General features: G+C 40.0%; 1 protein-coding gene across 1 annotated transcript in view; it reads right to left on the bottom strand.

Moving 5' to 3' along the window:
- XYLT1 (xylosyltransferase 1) overlaps positions 1-22,182 on the bottom strand; it is a 282,026-nt gene extending 259,844 nt beyond the window's left edge. Inside the window, exons 1-3 of the mRNA XM_026083266.1 lie at positions 22,134-22,182; positions 21,353-21,526; positions 14,870-14,993 (exon numbers count right to left, since the gene is read on the bottom strand). The gene's annotated coding sequence lies outside the window, so the exon portion shown is untranslated. The remainder of the gene's footprint in view (positions 1-14,869; positions 14,994-21,352; positions 21,527-22,133) is intronic.
- Between the last annotated feature and the right edge of the window lie 4,033 nt (positions 22,183-26,215).

Below are 26,215 nucleotides of genomic sequence, written 5' to 3' on the forward strand. Positions count from 1 at the left end.
CCATCAAGCTTGGCCAGCTAATTCTGAAATTTGGTCATTGCTAGAGCCAATGCAAAAGGAATAGCAGGGATGCAAAGCCAAGGGTGGAGCTGGGAACACTTCTTCGGACAGCCATTAACCATTAAATATGTGGGACTATACTTTAAAGGGAATAAGAATGTTTACACAATCTGAGAGCCAGAAAAATGCTGAGGAAGAGAGTAAAAACTGGAAAGAAGCAAGAAAAGGCATCAAAAGTAGCAGAGAGAGATCCATTAATACACTCTGATTCCAGGCAATAGATCTGATTTTCCTTTTGCTCATATGAGACAAAACTCATCTGCTCCACTCACATTGTTTCAAACTGACTCTGAACTCATTTAGGATTTGTTCAAAATCCCACAGTCTTTCCAAAAACTGGGCTGTCAGTCATGTCCCATTACTGTGATTCATTGATTTGTATGCATGGAGGAGACCAAATATATATGACTTTCCAAAATTCAAAAAGCAGATGATATGGAATAAAAGTTACAAGACATGCTCCCTTCCCTGGGGGGTGTAGGTGTATATTTAAGATGATTCTGTGTTTAGTTGCTTGCTCCCCTGAGGTCACCAGATTTTAAATGGTATTTTCATTTTAGATTTCCTTTAAGCATTTCTTTTAATTAGAAGCAAAAATCCCTTGGATTTTTTTATTTTATTTTATTTTATTTTATTTTTTTGACAACTGATTTTCATTGTCACTGAGAGAGTAAGGGCTTTAACTGCAAAACTTGCATTGGACAACTTTTAAACTAAACCTGGCAAAACCATTTGGTAATGGAGGCAGAAATATTTGCATGATAATTTGCTTCTGAATGATTTAAAAAAGATGCCACAGGCAGCCTGGAGAAATAACTATTTAAGAAGTCTACCCAATTTAATATTTTTATTATTGTTTGCTATTTATACAGTAACACATATGTCCCTGGTGTTTAACAGGGATGCTCATCATTTATGTAACACTATACATTTTAAAGACCCACACAAGTATTAACTGTCTAATTCTAACAAAATCTCTGTTTGGAAAACAAGTATTGTTATCTTTCCTCTACAGATGGGGATATTTCCATGGCACATCTCTGAGCCTTGGCCAAGCCTGCAAAGCAAGAAGCCGGTTACCAGCGCCAGCTCGTGACCGTGTCGGAGAGGAGCCGACAATCAATCTGTATTTGATCCTTTCTAGATGTGAAGAATAACCCACTGCCATTAACCGTAGTGCTAGAGACTCAAAGTATGGGCAGTATGGAAACACACTGGAGTGTTTCATAGCTGACTTGATGGCTAGAACTGAAACCAGTATTAACCTTTACTTCGGTAATTACCACCTACAAGAATGTGAAGTATCTTCTATGTGATCACTGCTTCAGAGTGACATTCATGGCCAACCTTCAACTGAAACTTAGTGTCAAACTACCCTGCTTGTTATCAAAAACTTTGGGACAGTTTATGTCCACCCTGAACTCCAAGACTGGATCCCAGTGCTAGTTTCATAGGAAGCCCATTTCACAGTGAAACAACAAATGCAAGGAGTTTTGCTGCTTGTTTCTTTTCAGACCTTGACTTGGGGGATACAACACTGAGAAGCCTCCCTTCTAGATCTGCTGCCTTGCCTATTAAACCAACTGAAAATGCCTTCTCATTTCATATAGATACATCTGACAGATATGAGCATTGGGAGAGAAAATAAAACAAGTGTAGTGTAAAAACAACCCTAGGGACTAAATTTTGCAGACTGTGAACATCAATGATGTGCAATTCTTTGTTTGCTGAGGTGAGCAAGTGCATAGAAAGAACTGTACACAACAACTATGTTAAAACATTGCAGAACACTTGAGCTTTAAGTATCTCGGAGGGACAAAATGGAAGTGCAGGTTGCTCTGAAATAAAAAGAGATATTTTCAGCTGTTTCTTTAATATGAGGAGGTGAAGGTTATAAACAGGGCAGCAGGCCTGTGTGAACAACAATATGTAATGTGGGAATGCTTGTATCTGAAGAACTATACACATCCCTAGGACATCGCTACTGACTTCAAACAGAGACACTCTAGGGATGAAACAGAAGCATTGTTCACAGAATTTCTGGTAAAAATGCTAAAAAATAAGAAACTAATGAGTTTTATTCCACACTGTTTCTATTAAAAAATGGTGAGATGCTGTGACATTAAAAGGTCTATAAAAGATGATACATTCTTCATATAGCTGCCACTGCAGTTGTGAGAAGTGTGCTGAGCAAAGAAAGCTCTTGTCACAGGGAAACCTTTGGAGTGAGCCACATGCTCTACAACAAAAGCTCTTAAAACAAAGTCTTCCCTGGCAAAATCTTTAAAGCCAAAGTGATATCTAGCTTCATGTGCATGCTTTCTCTCTTTGAGATGGACAATCCAATGCTTTATAAAAAGAGCTCAAGATCTGGTCATTTGTAATTTACTCAGAGAAATGTTTATCAGCTACAGCACTTAATTTCTCACAGGCACTCTCTGCTCTTTCGAATCTCTTGAAACCAATTGACAGAACCCCCCTGAAGCTGTACTCTTAGCCACTTAGGGCTTATTTTGAACAACTTATCCAAACAAAACTCCCCACTGATCCCAAAGATCTCAATTCACTCTGCTACAGATCTTTGCCCCAGCCACCCAGTCCCAAGTGAGGGTTAAAGAGCTAAGTATAAAGAACATAAGGATAAAGAGCACAAGGAAAATAACAGAGAAAGCTTTAAATAACATAATAGTTACAATAATTTCTTTAGCATAAACAACCTTTTTCCAAACCGTGCCTCTTAATGTCAATTTGCAACACCAGTGGAGAAGAAGGTACACTACATTTAGCTTATAATGGCTCTGGAGTAATTACAGCAATGGTGCGTGCCTGCAAGAGTGACATAAATGTAAAATTAATCCTTCCAACAGGGAAACTCAACTTGGAATACCAAGACAGCTCCACAGATGATGACAGGAAAAGCTACAAGAGCAGCAAGTGGAAAAACAACAAAAACATCTTTTTGACCTCAAAATCAATTACAGAAATCACAGTGACCTGAGGAGATTCTTCTGCACAGTTACTATTTAATGTGCTCTCGGGCAGCTCCTCAGCTAATGCAAGCTGGCCCAGCCCCACAGAAACTACATGAAGATTTAGTCATTTGGTATTTAACCACAGACAGTGGAAAAATCCTAATGGTGTTATAGTGAAAGTGAGTAATTTCATGATTTCTGTCTTAGTTCAGACCTCTGACCTAGTCATTTTCCAAATTCCATTTTTTCTGTAAGTATTTCTGTTATCAGAGGGACAGAAGTCTGTCCCTCTCAGTGAAGACTCGGTGAAGAAAAGCCAACAGTTTGGATCACAGCACTCATTCTTCTTATGAACAATATTCTCATTCTTCTTACAAACAATAAAAATATCATATAAATAGCTCACCTGAGGTGGGCTATATTCAAAGTGTACTGCATTCCTAATGAAAAAATCCAGGACTTGAGGTTCAGAAATGCTAGAATCAGTTACATGTGAAACCTGAATTCAGGCTCTTTGTGTGTTTGTGCTATGATACAGATTTTAATTACATGGTTATATACTATTTTCTCATCTCATTGCATGGGATGCTGTCTTACTGCCTGTTTCAAACAGAGGATGCTCATGTAGCAACCCCCTGCACAACATTTTCTTCTTTCCCTGTGCTGTGTGGGACCTTCCTCACTGCCTTCTGTTCAGCCCTCTGTCCTCCTCCTTTCCCAACAGACACACACACTTGATGGCAAAATTACTATTTTCCTCAAAGGCTGTGGCATGCCTCAATATGATCGCTGAGTCAGTTTACAATATTGATATAAACAAATATGAACATCGCTTTGAGATGGGGGTTCTTCATCACTGAGAAACTGAGCCATACACACCCAGATAAATTTGAATACTCAGCTTGAGGTAAAACATGATTTTTCCAGAGGACTCGCATTATCCACCTCTGTTGTCTTTCCCTTGACCTCAGTTGCAGCGCAGGAGCAAGGCATCTCTGCAAAGCAGACTCCAGAAAATGAAATCTGCCCATTGGCAACCACTCTGGGGAAGGATTGATTTAAGTGACATGTCCCGTAGGAACTCTGGACTACAGACATGAGGACAACTCAACTCCTCAAGGCCATAACCAAGCAGGGTAGCAATCTTCCAGCTGATCACTGAAACTCCACTTATTTCAAGCTAGCAGCATGGCACTGTAATGCTTGTATGAGGAGGCGCCCTTGTCAGCCTTGCACTTTTCAGGTATACTAGTGTCTCAACGCAGCTTTTCAACAACAAGAAAATTCAATCTGCTTTTCCCTAAAGTTGCCTGTTCCTGAACATCCTCCCCTCAGGACTGCTGCCTTCCCTGAGAAACAGTCACTCCAATTCCCTTTTCATCCCATTGGCATAACTAACCAGGAGCCTCTGGGAGTCAGTAAAAGCCTTTCCCAGTAGGATTATTAGAGGCTGAAAAAGCAGTCTGGTAAATGTCAATGACATCAGCCTAGTACAAATTTATCTATCAGAGTTTCTTTAACCCAAACAGCCATATCCCACCTTACAATTCCACTTCAACGATGGCTGTTTACTGAAGAACAAATGCAAATATCAACTGCAGAAGAGCAACCCTACTGACTGCACACCAGCTGTTCTGCAGAGCCAAAAGCTGCTCATGCACATTGGTGAGGCTGTTTCATCCCAGAAGGATCTGGCCCAGCAGAGCTCCCTGGGTGACTGCAGTAGGTTTGGCTAGGAGGTGTCCCAGCAGCAGAGTTGATGGACCTGGTCCCAGAGGAACAGCTCCTGGTTTCTTCGCAGCCCTCCTTCTGGGACCTAGAGCTTGAAGACAGCAGGCAGTCCTGAAACTGGGCAGACAAGAAGCCAGAATGCTTTTGTTTTTCCAAAAGGCCAGTTTTCTTGGTTTTTTTCCCCATTCACTTTTTCCCCAAACTTCTGACGTCTTTGTCCACATTCAGAATGAAAAATGTTTAACAGAAGGAGAAAAATCACTTCTTATTGAAATGTTGGTATTTCAGACCAGTGGTAAATAATACATAGGTCAATAAAAACAATGGCCAGGTCTCATAAAGAGCTCAGAGCAGTGGACCAGCTCCGTATATGAGGTGAGGTTAACTTTGGCCTTTCTTATGTAAGAGAACACAACTGTCCTTCAATACTTCCAATCAAATCTGAAAAACTAGTGTAATTACTGTTTGTCTCTAGCCTGCTGTTATCAAAGCAAACAAAGAACAAAAGATGTGCAAAATGGACACTATTCTCCCCCAAAAATCATAGTGGGTAACTCAGAATATACATTTCCAGCAATTCTTGACCTCAGGTCTCACTGATCCCTAGAGCAAGTCTGCTAGATGGAATAAAATGCCCATTTGAATAAAGAGTATATTAACTAACAGAAGAAAGACTTAAAACTGTTTATTCAACTCCTATAAAGAGTTACCCTCCATTAAGCCTGTTCTAATCCACACATGGAAAATATGAAGTATTCTCTGCAGAGTAATCACACCCGCAGAAATCCTTGGTGGCAGACAGAAAGGGCATATGCTTACTGACTAGAAAGGATAGACCAATATTTTTAAGACAAATTGAGGCAATAAGGACTACAGAGCAATCAGATCTATTTAAGGATCAGTTTGGGAGTTTTCACAACTACAAACAGAAATAGAAGTTTGTGGTAAGCATGCTATAAATGTAGAGCCACAGCAGACAGTGAGACATTTTAGCAGTATTTATAAAGACATCAAAGTATGAAGGATAACTTCAGAAATAAGCTTGTGTTCTCAAAGAAACGATTTAAAAACAACGGAAAAAACTTATAATTTTCACAAAAATTCAAAAGGTTTTGGGTCTTTTAATTTGCTGTGTTGCAAAAACACTGCTTTACCTAGGTTAAAGTTTTAAAAGCATTATGTTACACTTCCTAAATTGAGCGAGAGTCAAGTTTCCTTGACAATCACCTACAAAATACCTCAGGCATAAAGTTCTCTGTCTGAATTCTCTTCTCATTACAGCTACATACTTCCAGAAAGAGTGGCGTTTAGCAGGTATAATGATGAGTGTAAAATTTCAGAGAGTTCAGATACTTAGATGTATTAAAAAAATTTTTTTTTATGTTTACTGCAGCATCTAACCTGCTTTCCAACAGGTCTCCACACATCAGGGTTTCCCTGCAAAATCTGACTTCTGTCAGTCAACCTTTTAATCTGGTTAGCCTGCAAACTCTCCAAGGGAGCAACCTTCTCCTCCAGAGTGCCCTGCAGCATTGCACTGTCAGTGCTAAATTAAAAATTAATGCTGATTACCAAAAAATAAAATAAGCATTTAATTAAAAAATGAATATTTAATCCTTCTCCAAATAGAGGCAACAGAAATGCTGTAGACATAGGCCTAATACTGCAATCTGATCTACCGACCATGCCTACCTTGCATCAAGACAAGGTCTGTTCAAGAAGCTCAGACTGCAGAATCAGGCCCATTGCCTGTAGCGCTGGTACAATATCAAGTGATTCATAGCCTTAAAATCTAGAATACCTTAAAATTACTTACCAACCAGTGTGCTTCAGAAGGCACACCGTGAATAATGATGTGTTGTGGCATCTCGTTTGCTAGTCTCTCTGAAAATTTTAAGGTTTCTCCCTTGCCCCTTATTACAGACAACATCTGAACCAGATTAAAAAGCTTCCTTTAGCCATGCATTAGACTGTTGAGACAACAACAAAAAGCCATAAGCCAGAACTCCACACAAAAGAAGATACCATTTTCTTAGTGCAATGTGTCCTGCCACTGTTTTTATTCACATTCTAAAAACTACAGTAAGAAAACATTAAGGTCATAATGAGAAACCATAAAGACAAAGAAATTCACAGGCAAGGACAGAATAAGGCATATTTCCCCAAATATCTTGGTGTAATTGGGTTCAGGAAAAAGCTGCCAAATAGCACCCCCTCAGTGACTAGGCAATGAGGGATGCAATACAGCAAAATTTGTTTCATCCTTCACTGTGATTTTTTTCTCTTTCTTCTTATGCTTTAAGTATTTTTAATGTGCTTTTAATGCAGCTTGTGTTACATGAATAAAACAGTGCAATGTAGGATGGGCTGGAGGAGGAGCCAATGTGTGAATTTTCTATTTTTAATGAATTTGGAAAGAATGGTTCCTCAGTGGTTTGCAATATGCCGAGTTTACAGAGATCTGTTAGTCTCTACAAGAGCACATGCTAGTAATGCTAAAAGGAGTTCGACATGCAGCTCCTCTTGTGCATCATAGTGATCTGACCTTGTATCTGAGACTTCTAGGTATTCTTCTTCATTTCAGGAAATAAACTGCTTCCTTTTGCATTAGGAATTGATTCCTGAAATGGCTGGGTACCCCTGCAAAGAGCAAAGCCCCATGGGATTCCCACTAAAGGCCACGGCAGTTGCAGATGCTCAGCCTCTGACAGGAGCAGGTTTAAGCAAGCTGCACAGTGCACATCTCTTGTTGAAAAAGACACAAGTAAGTATTCATCGGTCAAGATTCCCAACTCCAGCTCAGGACTTTTTGAACATAAGCAAAGGAAGGAGTGCAGTAATGAAAGAGCTCAGGGAGATGAAAGGAACAAGCCCATTTGAGTCCTGCAATCTCTAATTTAAAAGACTTCACCCAAAGCATGCTACAGCAGAGCAGTAGTGCTATCAGACTTGTATCAACTCGCAAATACAGGTGGGGGTGGGGGGAGCAGTAGCCTTAGCACGGCAGCTGGTAAGCACTTATACTGCAAGCTAAAAAGACACAAGCCTAACCCCCCACTGCGCTGTGAGGAACAGCACAGCGGCTACCAGGCTGCAGATGGGTTTATCATGCATTTTCCTTACATGTTAAGATGGAAAGAGAAGTTGAGAAGGGTGCAAGATACCACTGGTTCGGAAAGATGGTAGATGACAGAATAGGTCAGAAATCTGTCCCCATTAAAGGGCAGATAAAGTCAGTGCTGATGGTAAGCTACAATGCAAGTGCTGCCCAGGGAAACTTGCACTGGTGCTAAACAAGTGAGCTTGGTGTAGAAAGCAGAGCAGCTACAGAAGAGCTTGCCAAGAGCTATCCTTGGTATCTGCTTCCCACTGCACTGTGCTGCACAGAAACGCCTCTCCTGGCCACAGCCTCTCCTCTCCTCCAATTTCTTCTTCCCAGCCAAGAGCTGGGATGAAAGCCAGCAGGCTTTCAACTTTGTACACGTCGCAGTTAGTCACTTCTCTTGACAAGCCCCACCTTCGCTCAGCCTATTTGCACACAGCGTGCAGCATCACCCCCTCGCAGTAGGGTGCCAGCCCGCTAGCCACTCACCTTGTTGCTCTGTGTCATCCGCTGGTGTTCAGCAGAGGTCACTAGCAAGATGCCTCCACCACAGAAGAGTTTGCCAAAGACCCACAAAAGCTTTTACTCCAGCTTAAATAACGTTGTGTTAATAAAAAACAAGGGTGCCATTGTAACACTTACCAATCTATAGCGTATTTTTGGAAAGAGAGCTGATACTGAACCCACTCTCTGCTGTGTAAGTGGAGCCGAGCACAATGCATAAAAAATCATCTCCAGCTCTCAGAACATAGCTGAATGCTATGCTGAATTGGGGGAAAATTCATAAGTGAAATGTAGGATGATGTAATATTACTAAGTGGATGCGTGGAAATACTATCAGTGTAACTTATTTATATTACAATTGTACAAAGAAGCCGTGAAGAAAATTAGGGGCTTGTTATGCTAAGGGACTGTGATAGAAAAGACATAGTCTTATCCTCATAAGATCTTCTGTACTAAGAAGCTGAATATGAGATGTAACCAGCAGAAAGATATAAGGTGTTTGTTTTATTTGCATGTTTCTCGTTTTGCCTTTCAGCCACTGGGATTTTTACAATCTGAGCTCTCTGTATTGAATCTATTCCTAAAACTTCAAAATCTTTGAAAAAAACTGTATGATGAAATCACTTTCCCAGTAGCAGGATCTTTAATAAATCTAAAAGCAGCGTCATTCAAGCAGGCATGAATGAATGTGAGGAGAAAGAAGCAATCCAGCCAACAACTTAGTGGATTTCTGTCAAGAGCCACAGATAAGATAACTTCAGACCTGCAGATCAGGAGTGTACTTCTCACAAGATGACACTTCCTTACTAGTTGTCAGTATCTTATGGATAAAAGCAGAAAGGGTAAAGCCAGTAGGAAAATATTTACATTTTTACAAAAGTGAGCTAACCTTTTCAGCATGCCTCATGTGTTTTAGCTCCAATTCACTTTGAATTTTGGACCAGAGGTGCAGATTATTTACTATTTTCCCCAAAGATGTTTGCACAGATTTATTTATACTGTTCCTTAGGAGAAAGAGAGTTTACACTATGTTAGCGAGCCTCTTTGCATATAATGTCTCAATCTTGAATGCTATAGTGTATTTCTAACTATGGTACTACATCTACATTTAAGACATGAATAAACTATCTGTACATCTCAAACCTTGATATAGCAATCCTTTGAACAACTGAACTAAAACTCCATGAGTCACTTTTGCATTTTTAGCAGCCTTTAAGGATTAGCAGTACATCTCAATTTTTGCTTCTTGCACTTGTCTGGGATAATGGGGATAGGCACAGGTATCAGAGCTTTCCTACTGCAGCACACATAACTCTTCCAATGAGAAGAAACTCTGGACAGCACACAGGAAAATAATTATTATTTAGCATCATGGTTCTTTCCTTTAATCTTTGTTTTCTTCCAGGAGAATAGCCTGGGCATGAAAGACAAACACAAGAAATGCTGAAGAAGCAGTATTTCCAAAGAGATACACTATACGTAGTGGTGAAACCCTGTTCTCTGCAGTTTCATCAGGTAACTTCAGTAATTCTCGTGATTTTCTTTGCCATGATGACACTTTGCTGTCACTGCAAGCAGGCCAAGGAAAGCTTATTTCCACAGCCTATTTTGATTTTTCAAATTGCACAAATATTAAAGGCCTCTTGTATAAAAATGGAGCTCTGTACATGAACAGACAAATCTCCTTTCCAGTACATAGGCTTATTTTTAACATGGAGAATTCCTACTGTTTCTTGCACATTATATCACTTTCTCCAGATACTTGGGTTCCCAAAAGCTTCTGAAGTTATTCTTTTTAGCTTTTGTTTTTATTTGGTAGAGTGCAAGCTAGAAAGTCCTACTTAACTCCTCCCACTTGTGCATTTTAATATGAAGAGACTACCTAGACAGAGCAACAGCTTGGGAAGGAACAGGGCTCTTGAACATATGTATACTACCAACCAACCTCACATCCCCTAAACTCAATGGCAAAGTCAGTCCCTTTACCAGCAGCAGAGTAAAGCTCTGTTGCGTGTTACAGTAATGCAAGCTATTACATAATTTAAATATAGATTAGCTGCACTTTTTTTAGGAAAATTAGTACTTGCTGAAATGCAAGTGGCAAAGGCTTCCACTCCCAAATAAATGGCTTCAGTAACACTTCAGCAGAAGCCATGATGTTAAAAAAAGATCCATTAGCCACTCATTCATCAGCTCCACATTGTCTGACTTCAATGGTGTTAGCAGCAAATGGAAGAGCTAGATGATATTTATTCTTTATAGCTGAGAACTTTGATAAACAGCACCAGGCAGCAAAAGCTAGTCCATTTATATTTCTTTCAGTGTATATTCTTAAGAATGGCAGTCATCATTATGGAAGCCATCAAAAACCTAGCTCTGACCTTAAATAAGTGTGTTTCTGTGTCAGATGGTTCCAGGAAGGAGAATTTATGAGGCAGATGCTAAATTCAGGAAGAGTTCAGTCTAGAGATTCATTCCAAGCTCACAAGGCGGGCTGCAGCCACCATTATTCAGTCACTTGTTTTAATTCTTTGTGCCCCTGTAAGATGACAACTTCACCACCCTAAACGTCTGGGGAAGACTAGCTTCTGGTCTATTCAGTGTAACTGTTTAAACAACAGCATGCAAATTCACAGAGATTCAGGCTGATAGGAGGCATGTTTACCTACATATGTATCCTTTAATGTTATACAAAGAGTAGAGAGAAGTAGAATTCTTTCCAGGACTTTACAGGCAAGAAAGGGTGCTGGAGGAGCAACTCTTACAGTGCAGGTTGGCTATCTTTTGCATATGCTTTCCTCACACAAAATATTGCATAATAACAGAAAAGCTTTCATATTTCCCTTGATATTTCAGAGGATAAAAGCATTCATTAATAATTTGCTTTGCCTAAGTATGCCATTCTTTTACAAAAAATGGAGTTCCAGCCATAGCACAATATGCTAGTCTCTTATTTACATCTCCTCCTGGTTTAATTATGTTTTCCAGACAATGCTTATTTATTTTTATGAAGCTAGCTGAAAATTGTATTGTGCAAATTTCTTTTATATACTAATTTGGAAAAAAAATTCAATAAATGATTTGGCCATCCCTTCACCTCTACTGCATTTTAATCCTTTTTTAAGTTCATTTGCAAGGGTGTTAAGTTAAGGGCCATTCATCATTTTCTTTGTGAGAAAATACCAATGAATGCAAGCTAATTACAAAAGTAGAAGAAAAAAGAATCGTTAATGTTTTCCCTATCAAAAAAAACTTGAAAAAAAGCATGACATTTCTTATGCAGTCCAATCAATCAGGTACTGCTGCATTACAGCACATTAGACTGTAACTGCAAACAACAGTCCACCGTACATGTGCACTAGTGACTTACCCACATGGCACAGGGGCTCGATACTCCCCAGCATTGCACTCTGCCCAAGAATTCAGCATCAGAAACACCACCCAGGTTTGACCAGGAGTGACAGGGCAAAAAGTAAAGAAATGCTAATGAATTGACAAATCCAAAATACACCATCCAAATACTTTCAAAACAGTGGGACAACATGTCATGCTGTCAGCTGACCATGAGAGCCTTTGCTTTGTCAGCTTCCAAAAATTACCAGCTTGTTGCTATTTTTGTTCCTCCCAATGATACTTAGCACTTTCCATTCTCAGGGAGCTGCTCAAACACAAACTCCTCACTGTAATCCCCCGCAGCTGGCAGAGCCCCCAGCCCACTCTGAGCTGTGGCCACACTCCTGCAGATGAAGCCAGGCCTGTCTCTGCTCTTGCTAAGATCTGGCTTGTCTGGAAGCAAGAAGTGTTTCCCTTCCATGCAGCCGATTCTCAAATTTTCATACTAGAAAGGACAGTTTCGGGGAAAAGAAAATAGGATAAAAGTAATATTTTTCTTTATTTTCTAAGCAATAGAGCTGGTAGAAACATTTGGATTTTGAAAAATGAGAAAATAACAAACACAGAAATAGCATTAGTTACAAGGGAAAGGAATAAAAGGGAAAGGGGACAATTCTTTTCATGCATTTCCCTCTTCAGTTTGATCAGTTTAAAACCAGTTAGAAATACAAGTCACCATATACAAAGCACAGGCACAGCAGTACCTTCTTCGTGTCACTTTCCTCTGATGGTAAAGGGGAATCACTACTTCTCTTCCCTCTTACTAGCTTCTAGTTTGGGGGATTTTTTGTCCTTCCATACTGCTTCTGCTATCTCCTATGCTGTCAGTGTCTTTGTGAAACATCCTGGAATCCAGTCCGGCTCTAGGCTCAAAACACATCTTGAATTTTAATTCATTCTAATTTTAAGTCATCTATCTCTTTTTAAACAAAGTCACAAGGAGAATGAGCCAATTTATTATTAATATAATCCAAACCTAATCTACAGTGAAAGCTTGGTCTGTCGTCTTATGGCATATCACAGCACATAGAGCAGCTTGTGAAGCTACTTAGTGGGAATGTTGATTTGAAAGGAGGCAACTAAGTGAATCAGGGGGCACTGTACAGAGATAATGTGCTTTGGAAATGCACTACAAATACCATATAAATCAGGGGTCAAATAGATGACCACTGCATAGGTTGATTTGGCCTGCATACCACATCCCTTTACACTCAGTCAGCTGCAAAAGAAGTTAGATGAAGATGGTGAAGGGCAGGTCTGAAACAGTGGCTCCCCACAAATTCTAAGTGGAAATGTTCTCCGCTTGTACCCAGGAGTACCAGTACATTCACTACAAACCTATTTGCTCCTCTGGTTTTGAGATCCCTCCCTTCACTGCAAGAACAGCCCATGTCATCAAACAATGTGAGATCTGTGCTATGCAGATGTTCTCTGAGAAGTGAACTGGAGCCAAGAGTTGATGTGAAACTGTTCTGGGCAGGGTCTAGGTTTGGCGAACTCTGTAGCCCACTAGTAACTGATGATATATTTGATTAAGTTTCACCAAGTTGGTCTTTCCTCTTTCTCACACCTTATTGTCTTGCTTCCACCATCCTTACTCTAGAGTTACTTTGATTTCAGTGGGGTTTTCTTCTGATTTATGGACACAGCACCACTGGACACAGCACTCCAGAAGTGGCCTCACCAGTGTGGACTGGAGGGGAAGGATCGCTTCCCTTGATCTGCTGGCAAGTGTCTTCCTAACGCAGCTCAGGATGCTGTTGGCCTTCTTTGCTGCAAGGGCATATTGCTGGCTCACATTCAACTTGATTTCCACCAGGACCCCCAAGTCCTTTTATGCAGAGCTGCTTTCCAACCAGTCAACCTGCAGCATACAATGGTACATGGGGGTCATTCCTCCCCAGGTGCAGGATTTGGCATTTCCTTATGTTGAACTTCATGGGATTCCTGTCAGTCCATATCTCCAGCCTGTCAAGGTCCCTCTGAGCGGCAACACAACCATCTGGTGTATCTACCACTCCCCCCCAGTTTTGCATCATCTGCAGACTTGCTGAAGGTGTACTCTGTCCCCTCATCCGGGTCATTAATAAAGATATTAAACAGTATTGGCCCCAGTACCAACCCCTGCAGTATGCCAGTAATGACTGGCCACCAGCTGGACTTCATGCTGCTGATCACAACCCTTTGTGATCACCAAGAATTTGCTAAGGCAGCCCACTCAAATGCTGTAACTAGACTGAAAAGGAACAGGGACCTTTCTGAACACTATGTCTCAGCTGTATATACTTTTTTTGCCAGTAATAATTAAGTTACTTTTACCCTTTCATACTACTGCTTTCATCTCTTCCCTGAATCTCCTCTTTCATGGCCTGTGCACTTTGCAGTGATGCTTGTATTATATTTTTCAGTACTCTTATTAGCGGCTTTTCTCCATCCTGCTGACAACCTGCCAAGCTAATAAGAATGAAGAAAGTGTGGAAGTGACTGTGTGTAAAAGTGTATGACAGGTTTTTCCTTTGCTATCCTCACACTCATCCAGCACAAATTCCTGAGATAAGACTCTAGCACATAAAACACAAAAACTATTTAATTAAACTGCCCTCAGAACTTGGTAATTAGCACTTGTTCAAGCCAAGAGCAGCCCTGGGCCTCTCAACATCGACAGAATTAGAGAGGTGGGAATCCTGAGCACCATGCTGGAGAATGCCCTGAAAATGGGGCTGCAAATGGCCTCATGCTAGCCACTGTATGACTTGTGTGTCTCACAGACACATGGTACAGACCTATGTAGGTAAACACTTCAGGCAGTCTACTGCAAAAGGACAGGTAAAACTCCAGGACGTGGGGTGGCAGTCCAATGAACAGCTTTATATACTACAGAGGATGTAGAGCAGCAGCTCTGAATAAACGGTCAGCTTTCTTGCAGAGAACTGGCAGCTCTCAAACAACTTTTCATGGGTAGCACTGTATGTTCTGCTGTTCAGTAGGATTTCTGAGACCCCTGGGTTGGAATCACTGATCTAGCCTTGGAGGACACTGCTGTATTATAAAAGACATGGAAACGGTAGCTGTAGGTTTCTTTCTTTTGCTTCTTGTGATTGCTTACCTCACTATTGCCTTGCTTGTGCAATCTTGAGAGAAGCTGGGAGATGAGATGTAAGCTCTGGGCTCTTTGCCATGCAAACCCTTACGTTGACACTGGGCTAGCAGCATGTTCTGCAGTCAAACACCTATGGCAGTGTAAAAGTGCATCATTTAAGAGTGAAGGTGACAACAAAAGGTGTAACAGCAGCACAGCCCATTCTCAGAACATATTACTGCGTTTATCTGAACTCTAATGATGTCTAGCCAGTGAGTTTTCCCACCAGTTGATGTTGCAATTCATTCTAATTGGCATTTATACTAACGTTGGATGCAATGAGACTTCTTCAATATACAGACCATATACAACAAGGTAAACAGAATTAGTTTTTGTCAATGAATGGAAAATTTACAACAAAAATAAGAGGGGAGGGGAGAAAATGGGAATCTTCGGAGCTACCAACGTACTTTGTTGAATATGACGATAATTCACAAACACTTTCCATAAAAATAATTAGAAGACTCAAAAATGCTGAAACACTTCCAAATAAAAACATTTGTTGGAGTGGGGTGGCTGGTTAATGAGACTCCCCACCGCAGATGAAAGAAGCCAGTAGCAGCTGCTGAGACTGATGTTGGGTTGCAGCTCTACACCCAAGCCAGTGCAGTGTGGTGGCATCCATGGGGAGCCACCATCACCAGCCATCTGGGCACGACTGCTGGAGGCGGCCTGCTCCCTGGGAAAATGACTTAGGGCTGCTAATGATGTGAGGCTCTTGGTGAACATCTCATAGAGCCAGGGAGCAGCTCTGAAGAACAACTGGAAAATCTTTGCACGTGCATATATGCATGCATGCATACCCACACAGAAACACTTCACTCTCCTTAAAAGAAAAAAAAAAAGAAAAAGAAAGAGGGCCAAATTTTCCTAATAAGAAAGAGAAAAATGAAGGCTTGCCAGTGGCTAGTTTATAATTGCGTATGTTAACATGGATGTATCTGCCTTCTGTTTCCTGTTTATTCTACTGTATGGTGGGCATCACCTTTTATTTGTAAACTATGTGCAGTGAACACAGATTTGAATGGAGGTAATCTGTGAAAGCAGTTTATGTAGCCAATATAAATATTATTTTAATGCATTAGGTCTTTAATCCTTGTCCTTATTAGTAGATTAATCATCTTAATTGGTGAGAACACAACTGGTCAATCTTTTTCCATTTTACTGCAACGCAGAAATCTTTCCCCATTGCAGCTCTCTGTCATCAAAATGTAACTGCTTAAAGTACTTATTTCAGAAACATTTCATGTTTCTTTCCATGGGAATGTGTTTGTAGGGATATGAAAAAAAGTAGTGCATTATTTGTTGTATCTCTTTGATCTATAAATATGACTTCTCTGTAGAGGATATTTTTATTGCATTTGGAGCAATTTGGATACACTTATGCTACAGTATATCCAAATATTTTTCATCTCATTTTAAAATTCTATGACTGCAAGAAGTAACTGTATCAGAATGAAAAGCATAGAAAACAAGAGCCCACAGGGACCCAAGTGACCCAGGGGTTTGGTAATAGGAGGTAGAGCTGCTTTGCTTTATTTCATTTTATTTACAGTAGTAGTGACTGAAACTTATTTCCCTCATGGCTTTTTTGGTGGCCTGCAGGAAATGAGTTGACAGTGGAAAAACATCTACTCAAAACAGTTCTTTCCAAAACTAGTGTTAGATAGGGCTAGTAGGCAAATGGAAACAGAACCTTAACTTGCCTTCTCTTTCCACACTCCAAATGCTCGATCCTTGGGGCAGGGGTTATCATTTGCATAAGGACAAGTGCAAACAGGCAGAGAGGCCTCTAAACACTTCTGCAAAATAGAATAGTCGTGCTATTCATGCTGCCTTCAGCATGCACCCAGCAGGTCACCTTCAGTTTCCCATGATCTCATTCATGCCTTTTCTTTAAAAAAAAAATTACACATTATTTTTTCCTCTCTTAGAGTACTACTACTCATAACTTATAATTTCTATCCCTGGAAAAATAATTTGTCTGGATAATTTGATCCAAAAAAAAAAAGTAAAAAAAGCCCAAGATCATTATTCTCAAAAAAAAAAAAAAAAAAAAAAAATTGGTAGGCATGCATGGTGGAATGCATTATGTAAACCTTCCTGTCACTTTTACCACTAACACAAAACAAAACCTACCAAACATGATAAAGGCAAACATATGCCAGCTTTTAAGATAACGCTACAACTATAAGTGACCACTTAGTTTCGCTATGAAAAAGCACTGAAAACCTTTAGAATATCCAAAAAGACAGGAGACTGCCTAGCTACGTATATTGACTGAGTATTTATAGTTGCAGTGTTCAGGAATGCAAATTGAAATGAATCAATGCCAGCAGGGATGCCTAAAAGACATAAGTGAGAATTACAGCAATTAAGAATGTTGTCTCAAAGGAAATTAGAGCAGTCCATTAATTACAATGCCTTAAAGGAAAATGAATCAAAATGAGAAGGAAAGAAATTAAAATATCAGAAAATTAGCAGGAAAATAGGCAAATTAAAGCAATAATGAGAACAGTAGCTATTTTCCACCCTCCTTTTATTAAGGACAAAGAAATGAAAAAAATGGTGATAGGAAGTGAACCACCATAAATAATGGAGCCAATACATTCTACCACTAGATCAATGACTGGCACACTCAAGGCTTTGCTGAGTTAATTCCAATTTGTCATTAAATTCTATAGAAACTGATTCCATGGAACAAGGTAAAAAAAAGAGATGCCAAGGTATTCCATGCAGTCAGAGTTGTAGTTATGACATAATGTAGCTGGAGCCCCAAATGGCTGCAAGGAATAAAAAATATTTATTACACCCTAATGATAAGCAGTAGGACCTCGCTATGCTAGAATCATATGTACATCTGAAGACAGGGAGTACTCTTGCTTCATTTTTCTGCTTGTAAAAATATGAATGATTTACTAAGGGCCATATGTCTTCTGTGTATTCCCAGATACAAGCTGCTGAGAATGCTGTTGAGTCCCATGAACTCCAAATCCAGCAGTATCTGTGTTCAGAGATGGCCCTACACAACTGTTACAGACTGAACTTACTTTTGAAATACCATAGAATTGATTCTAACTGCATTAGATAACTGCATTAAAAATTCTTGATGGGTAGCCCAAAAGTAAGCATATTGGAAACAAACAACATTAATGGAGCATGTCTCCTGGCCATTTATTGGTAGAAAGGTGAAAATCCAATGGCCTGTTTCAGGGTTTATATAGTACCCTGGATAAACAATGCAACATTGTCTACTGCTTGTGCGCTTTCAGTTCTTTCTTTGTAGGATAAAATCTTACCAGGTCAGTAGCAACACGTTACAGCTGTACCATAAACAGCAGTCATTGATGGCTATTAAAGGAATGGTACAACTGCCACCTTTCTACCTAAGATACTTAAAAAAACAAAAAACAAAAAACTATTAAGCTTCCTCTTGAAACAGCAGCTCTAAACAAAAATACAGGCACATGTCAGAGCGAAGGGGTTTCCATTAGCAGCTCTTCCAAGAAGTTCTGCTCACTTGTGTAAAAAAAGGAAAAATGAACAAAGAAGCTGAGAGACAGGAGACCAGAAAAGCTGTAACTTGAACAAGCACTGGCACATCACACTGAGAGCTTAAGATCTGAATCACCATCTGCACTGCTCATTGCAAAGAAAGCGTAGGGGGACTCGACACCTAACCTCGCATCTCAGTTATGTATCTAAGATTAGATGGGGTGCAATTACAGCTGCTTTGTGCTCAACTCCACCTCCAGTCCACAATTTCACATAAAAACAGTAGCATGCCAGAGATACACGCCTCCATCATCACCTCTTTCTCCCCTTGGCTAGAACCACCTCCAAGACCCCTCACTTTGGCTTATCATCCCCAGCAGCGTGGGATGGTGACATACTATCTGTGTACCTGCCTAGCATGACAGCAACATGTGTGCTCATGAGGCAGCCAAGCATTGGTTGTAATGCACAAGAGATGATACCAGATGAAGCACTCTGCTGGACAAAGTTCTTCCTCCCCGTTCAAGGGTACACACCTGAAATGGCCGGAGATCTCAACATGTCAGTTTTATGTTAAGGTATTTTTTTTTATACCTAAATACAAATTTAAAGCCAAATTTTCCAAAGCAAACCAACTTTTAAGGATATGATTTCCATCTGCAGCTGAACATCAAGTACCATTCACAGTCCTTGTCTCTCTAATGACTTCATTTCACAGCAAACCTTTGGACAACTCACCCCTTCATAAGAAATATATTTAAGTGTGTATTTGTATGCCTTCGATACCAAACCGAGGAAGGCACCAAGAGCACACTAATTCCCACTGAAAGGATGTGAATGGAAAGACATGAATAGCCTGCAAAACATAATCATTGATACTTCTTGCTGATGGCATCATGTCTTCATGTTGGTTTTCAGGTTCTTGAAATACATTTATACAACTGCTAAAATGAATACCATCCTTAGCCACAGAAAGGTGTTTCTTCCTTTCTGCTTTATTTGAATTACAATGCTTTGCCTTTCTTTCTTCTGGCACAGCCAGACGAATTGTGATGATCTGGATGGAGACAACTGCTGCTGCTTGACTGGGTTTTGTAGCAGGAAGAGGTCCAGCTGTGGAAACCTGCAGAAACTCATAACAATAATGAAGAAACAATCTTCACGCCAGATTCTCAGTTTGCATAAACTGGCAAAGTTCTGCTCACTTCAGCAAAGATCTGGACCAGTATCTTTCCTGTTTACTCTCTGTTCACACAAAATGTCCTCCCTTATCATTCAATTTCAGTGACAGTTCAGGCATTCAATTATTTCTTTAAGTGCAAATTCTGCATTCCTTCATCTGTTTGTTATATATATTTAGTACAGATTGAACAGCACCTGCTGACTGGATGAATCATTTGCATCCAAGTCACAAGAACTTAAAGAACCTCCAGTGCTGCTGTTGAAATTGATGCTAGTGATGCTGCCAATTCAACTCCTGTTGCTGGTACTAATCAGCATCTCTTCAAAATGATTACAGCATTCAGACAAGGCCGTAAAACTACCAGGTGGACTATATTTCTTACTGTTTCCAATTTTTGTTACAGTCTTCCCTATAGGAATGGATTTATTGGTCCCATCAATCCCTCTTACAGTCTTTAGTATGGGAAGGAGATGTCACAGAGTTTTAACGCCTCATATATTTTCTGAATTACACAATCATTATAACCAGCTTGGCACAAAATACTGTTTTCATCAAACTCAGTATTTAAGGCAAAAATGACATTTGTTATGTACAAATAAGTGTAAATATGCATGCATGAAATCAAAGATTTTTATTCTTTATTTAGAGGTCTTCTAAGTTGCATTTGCACAAGAACTTGATCTGAAAACACACAAATTTCATCAAGCCAGACTGATCACTAGCAAAAGTTGGCACAGTGAATTCAGTCAGTAAATCTGAACCTGCTGAATTCAGCTCCACTGTGTGTCAAGGGACTTGATAAAGATTTATTTTTTTTTAAGGAAAACTCATATGAGCTAAAACATGGCTTAGAAGTACAAGAAAGAGTTTAGAGGTTATTTCCTTTATTTTTTTATTTGTTTGAGAGAAGACGTAATTTGTACTTGGAAGATGAAGACAGTTTGGATGTTCCTAGTTATTTTAAGCACAGCAAATCTTTGACTTTCATTTAACCAATTTTTGGTAAAGACATTGATAGAGTTCCTTTATGGCATTTTCAGACCAATACACATCTATTCTCACAATGCTCTTGAGAAGGAGGCAAGTTAGATATCTTTATGGTTTTAGCAACTACGAAAAATGATAGTATGCCTACACAGCGGAGAACTTGGAGCCAGTAAGTGCATGGGGCAGAGTGCCAGACCACAGCAATACTCTAGCCAGCATCCAGAAGCACTGCCATGTTCCCCTGCCCTTGTGGAGTCAGATTTAGCTTGGGCTGAGCCTGCTCTCGTGTCTCTGGTTCTGCAGTATACATCCTGCAGGTACACCCTAAACAACTATGTCAAGGTCTTGCCCAATAAAGCTGACAGAGCTGTCTTTCTACTACATCGTTTACAGCATCGCTCAATCACAAGGAAGGAGATGAGGTCTTCCTTTGTGTCCATGGAGACTCATTATGCTTTATGATATAGGGAAGGGAGAAAAGTCACACACTGATTTACAGCACCCTCTTTCTGTTGCTTGCAATGCATATTGAACTCAATGGAAAGTTTAGAAAGCAATATATTTTCTTCTGTTTTTTAATTTGATTTAATTTATATACCTTGCTGTGAGCCTTCTGTGTGCAATATGGGTCAACTAATCATAAACTTCAAGACTGACCAATTAACAGTTGACATACACACATTTTATATAATATAAACAAAGCTTTCCAATGCCTTGTTATAGTCCCATCAGAAACTGTAAGGAAGACCCAAAACGTCACAAGCATTTCTCCACACAGCACTTACGCCTCAGAAGACCACAAAAGGTTTCACTATTCTCATAGGCCATCCCTGTGTTCGCTCGCCTTTCTGAAATAACTGTTGGATGATAAGTGCGGGAGATGCCAGTAGCTTCGCTCTCACTTGTCTCCATTGTTCCATACAGCACAACGGTGTTACTGCAAGTCAACAAGTAGGAGGCTGGAACAGATGACATTGGATATTGTAGACATTAATAGGGAGCCTTAGGTAGCTTTGGAAGAACAGGCCTGCTTAGAAGCAAAGCACTTAATCTGTACAAGATAGGTCAAGCTTGGTCAGTGGAGGCCTGCGAAAGTCTGGTTTGCTAAGGAGGTGCTGGCTGTACCAGTGCAATAGCTGGTTTTAAGTTGTGTAAAGAAGATGTACTATGAAAACTGGAAAAAAAATTAAAAAGGCATTGCTGATTTAGAAACACCCAAGGTGTACCTATCCCATATCCTGTCTTTGATGCAAAGACAGTAGCACATTCTAAGGAAAGAGCCTAAGAGGCTTGGCAATTATAAAGTCAGAGTTCCCTGCTATACCCATGCAAGGTTGCATTTGGTCCTTCATGTCAATAGCTACTAATAGAGCGCTCCTCCATCAGTCTATACAATCTTAAGCCAGAACTATGGAGTCTCTGATCATCTCCCTCCTATGTTTGTTGAAAACCACAATGAGTGGGCTACTCAAAACAAAACGGATTTTTATTTTACTATTGGCTTTCTAGATAAGATGGAAGCAGGTCAGCCTAACAGTAGGTGGTAGCAAACTAGAACTGCCTTACCTCACAGCTACTTCCTCTGAGTAAGGACTGCTGTCAGTTTCCATGTCCAGCCTGGTTTCCTAACTACACAAGAGTTGGACATCTAAAGGAGGATATCACCAGCAAAGTATTCCCTGAGAAAATTAGTACATAAGTGTTACCAGTAAAGGACAGCAGTAGGAGCATACAAAACCACAACTGATGCTATTTGAGCAAACAAACGAAGAAAAAAAAAATCCACCCTCAGCCATCTGAATGCCTATTAACTGTACAATAATAAAACACAGGCACGGTACCTAATCCATCTATAGAGGTCAGTATGAATGAATATCCACAGACTATACTAATCTGCTCTCCTTGCAAACAGGCTTGCAACAGAGTTGTGGAAGAGACTGGCTAAAAGCAAATTTAATAACTGCAAAAGTTTTCTTATCTCTGTGTGTGAGGTACGGAGAAAAATATGGAAATTACTCTTATACAACAGCCATAAGATGGGGGGGGTGTTTTGTTTTGTTTTGGTTTTTTACATGGGGACAGCTCTCTGGAGGACCATTCTAAGGTTGGCAACACGGCACTCGTGTACAGTGGCACAGGACTATCTTGGTCCCACCACAGTCTTCCCCACCTCAACCCCAGCAGGTGTTACTGGTACAGACTACGCTAGCTGGATGTGACAGTGAAATTGTTGCTGGAGAGCCAGAGTACAGGATTCTGCCCATAAAACAGCAACAAGTAACTTCTGCTGCTGCAGGCTAGTCACTGGAGTCAGACACCAAAGAGGAAAGAAAAATAGACCAATTCAACTCACCAGTTACAGACAAAACCCATGCCAGTCCCCTGATGCAGACTTTGGGGAACTTGGGTATTTTTGGAAAGTTCATAATTCTGGCTTTGGTTCTCTAACCATGAATTGTGAGTTTAAATCGTTGATTTTCTTTAATTAAGGAGGGAAGAATGTCTTCCTCTTTCAACAACATATTTCCCCAGTGCTGCTTTGGCCTTTCTGCATCTCAATGTAAAAGAGAAACTCCATTAAAAGGACAGCAGGAAGATTTCTTTCTGTGTTCCCTTTTTAGTTTTCTGAAGTTCAGTGCATTAACACCATTCTTATTAACTGATTCTGAATTTTAGAAAGAGCTTTAACACAAATTACCAAGTGACTGTAATTCAGGTCTAAAAAACTGTTAGACAAATTTACCAAAGAATACTTGCCCTTCACAAAAATGAAGATAACAGTGAAATAAAACAAAAGCTAGCTTATTTTCCATAAAACATTATTATTGGCCTGGATAAATATGTTATATTTATAGCTCATTTTAGACTTTCACATAGTTTAATACAGAGGAAGCTCAAATATTTTTATGAAGATTTTCATAGGAATTATTACTGGATATTTTAAGCAACAGCCTGTGTCTTTTCCTTCTCCCTCATTACGTTTATCTTCATCCTCTTTAACATCCCTTCAGGTCTGTCTGCATTTCTGCAAGTTCTTTAGCCCCTAACCTGATACCTGATTCTTTGCCTCCCAACAATGACCATTCTCCACTTCATTCCACCTACTTTTTTTCCCCATGTTCCCTTCCATGGTGGTTCTGTGCTATTCACCACAGCATCCCATCCCCTTTGTGCCTGTTTCCTCTTTTCCTACCTCCACATTTGCTTCTTGTAGCTCTCCTCCATATGTTCCCCTCTTGTGGCTAATCTCCTACTTTCTGAGTTACATCCCTTTTCTTCTGCTTTGGCTTTGCAGTGGCAGCATCTCTGCCTAGAGTTAACTGGTCATCAGTAAACCCACACAAGTAATTTTAAGGTATTATAGCTTTCCATGATAACAGTTCTCTATAGTTATGCTCCGAGGATCAGGCACAAATTGAGGAAAATATTGAGAAGAGACAAAATAGGCAACAGCACATCACCTCTTTAAAGAGCTCATGTTTCATGCACAAAACACAGTTTGAGCCCAATTAAAGGTAAGAAGAGTAAAGACAGGGGTTTCCTTTAACCAGGATGCTTGCCACAACTCTGAGTACATAGGATTTGTGAGCACTTAAGGAGACTCAAGCTGGACCCAGAAACTCTGCCAAGCAAAATTAATAGATATCTGAAAATTATGCCTCAGATTGCAGGCTCCTTGTCTTCGCTACAGCTCAAAATTCAGGCATCAATTCTCCCATGAATTCTGATTTTCATATTAGAAATGTGCAAACATAATGAGTGACATGAACCAGGAAGAAAGTGACATTCAGGATGTTAATTAACATCAGCTGTGCAGTATCCCTGGACATGCTCATGTAAACAAAACACCATGCATACTAGGCAGTCATCTGAATGAACAATAAAGGGATAAAATTAAAAGCTGCCTAATCTTCAGCAAAAGTCCTCTGCTCAAAGAAAGTATTTCAAAAAAAGAGACGGGTGTGACTGAAATTAAGGACATTTCAATTGCAAGTATTCAGGTCGCTGTGGAAATCATTCTTTCCTATTAATGGGTTAAGGAAAGATTCTGAAATCCTTGGAAGGACATGGCTTTGAATATTAAACTTTCCACCCTTTTTGTAATGTAGTTTTCCATGAGATATTTTGTATGTGAATTTATTCCAGCCAAGTTCATCTCCAAGAAAATTTCAGGCCTGAGAAACTTCTGCTTCTAGCATTCCTTCCTCCTTCATAATGCCAAATGATTAGACATAAGCATTTAAACACTTGTCACACTGAATTCAGGTTAATTTGCTTTTTCAATGTGAATTGGAAGATGGAAGTGGGATGAAGGAAGTTTGCCAGGGATTTGCCCCACACCCTTCTGCCTGGGTATATGAAGTGCAGGAATCCTGCCTCTTGTATTTCAGATGTCTCTTGTGATGGTCACACAGCTTAAAAAGTAGCTGGCAAAACTACTGTGGATCACTGTTCTGTGTTGCAGTATGAATGGCGATCAAATAATTAACTGCCTGGTATTAATTATTAATAGCAATTAATTACAATACCCCATATTATGGGAGTTGTACAGGCATGGTTTTCATTTAAGTCAATTTTAGCAGTTCTGGAGACTGGTTATTTTTTCATGCAGTGTGTTCAATATTCCCCACATTCATACATTATCCTTCCAGCCACACTATTCTGCAGCCTTCTATAAATCAAGACCTGATGGAAAGAGAGATTGTTTGCTGGTAAACAGGAGCCTGGAGTTCAGGAAATCCATGATCCAATTTTGGTTCAGTCACTAGGCATCTGCAGGACTGGAGGCAAAGCTCTGTCACAGGTCCCTGCTCTGAAACAGGGACTCCAGAATTCATAATGTTATGACAATTGAGGGGTTTTGAACTGTCCAGTACAATGAAAATATAAGATACAGCCAGAATTTAGAGTGTTTTGTTTGCTTTCTTGATGACCCTGATTCTCACCGACTTGCATCTTGCCACCACATCTGAAGAGGTTATGCGTCAAAGGAGAAAAAATATATATATACACACACACACCGTCCTTTCTTCATACTAGTATAAAAGGCTGGCACAAGTTGTAAATGCAGTGAAGGGTGAGGTCCACCACTTTTAAATCAAAGCTTAAACATGTTGTCGCCTTTCAGCCAGGAATTTCTAGACTACCTCCTCTAGCACAACAGATTCTCTCCTGAACCCAGACCAATGTGACTGCCTCATCTGGGGGGACAATAGCATGCATACATCTTGAGTATTTCTTCTGTTTCTTCTTTCTCTTCTTTTCTTAATCCTAAAAAATTATCCTGATTTTCTTCTTTCCAGCTGGTAGCTTTTGCTTTTGATCAGGGTGAGAGAATTATCAAATCTCCATGCCTCTGCTTTCTTTGCATGAGTTTCTCAAGTACCTAAGCGCTAACGACAGCCTACTTGATTTCAGAAAACTTAAAATTCACCAGACATCATTTGGTTATCAAATCTGACTGTCCTCCTTCTCCCCTCTGTAAAGCACAGACCATTATATACAGTATATTTACCCCTCAGCTGAAGTTGGGGTGACTACAATACTTCAGTTCCCAAGAGATCAATTATCCAGGCACCAAAAGACTGAAGTAAAGCAGTGTCTGGGTCTTTGCTGTGGAAGAGAACTGATAAGGAGGGATGTGTTTC

This window comes from Apteryx rowi, unplaced genomic scaffold, assembly GCF_003343035.1.
Source record: "Apteryx rowi isolate R43461 unplaced genomic scaffold, aptRow1 scaffold_6, whole genome shotgun sequence".
NCBI lineage: Eukaryota > Metazoa > Chordata > Aves > Apterygiformes > Apterygidae > Apteryx > Apteryx rowi.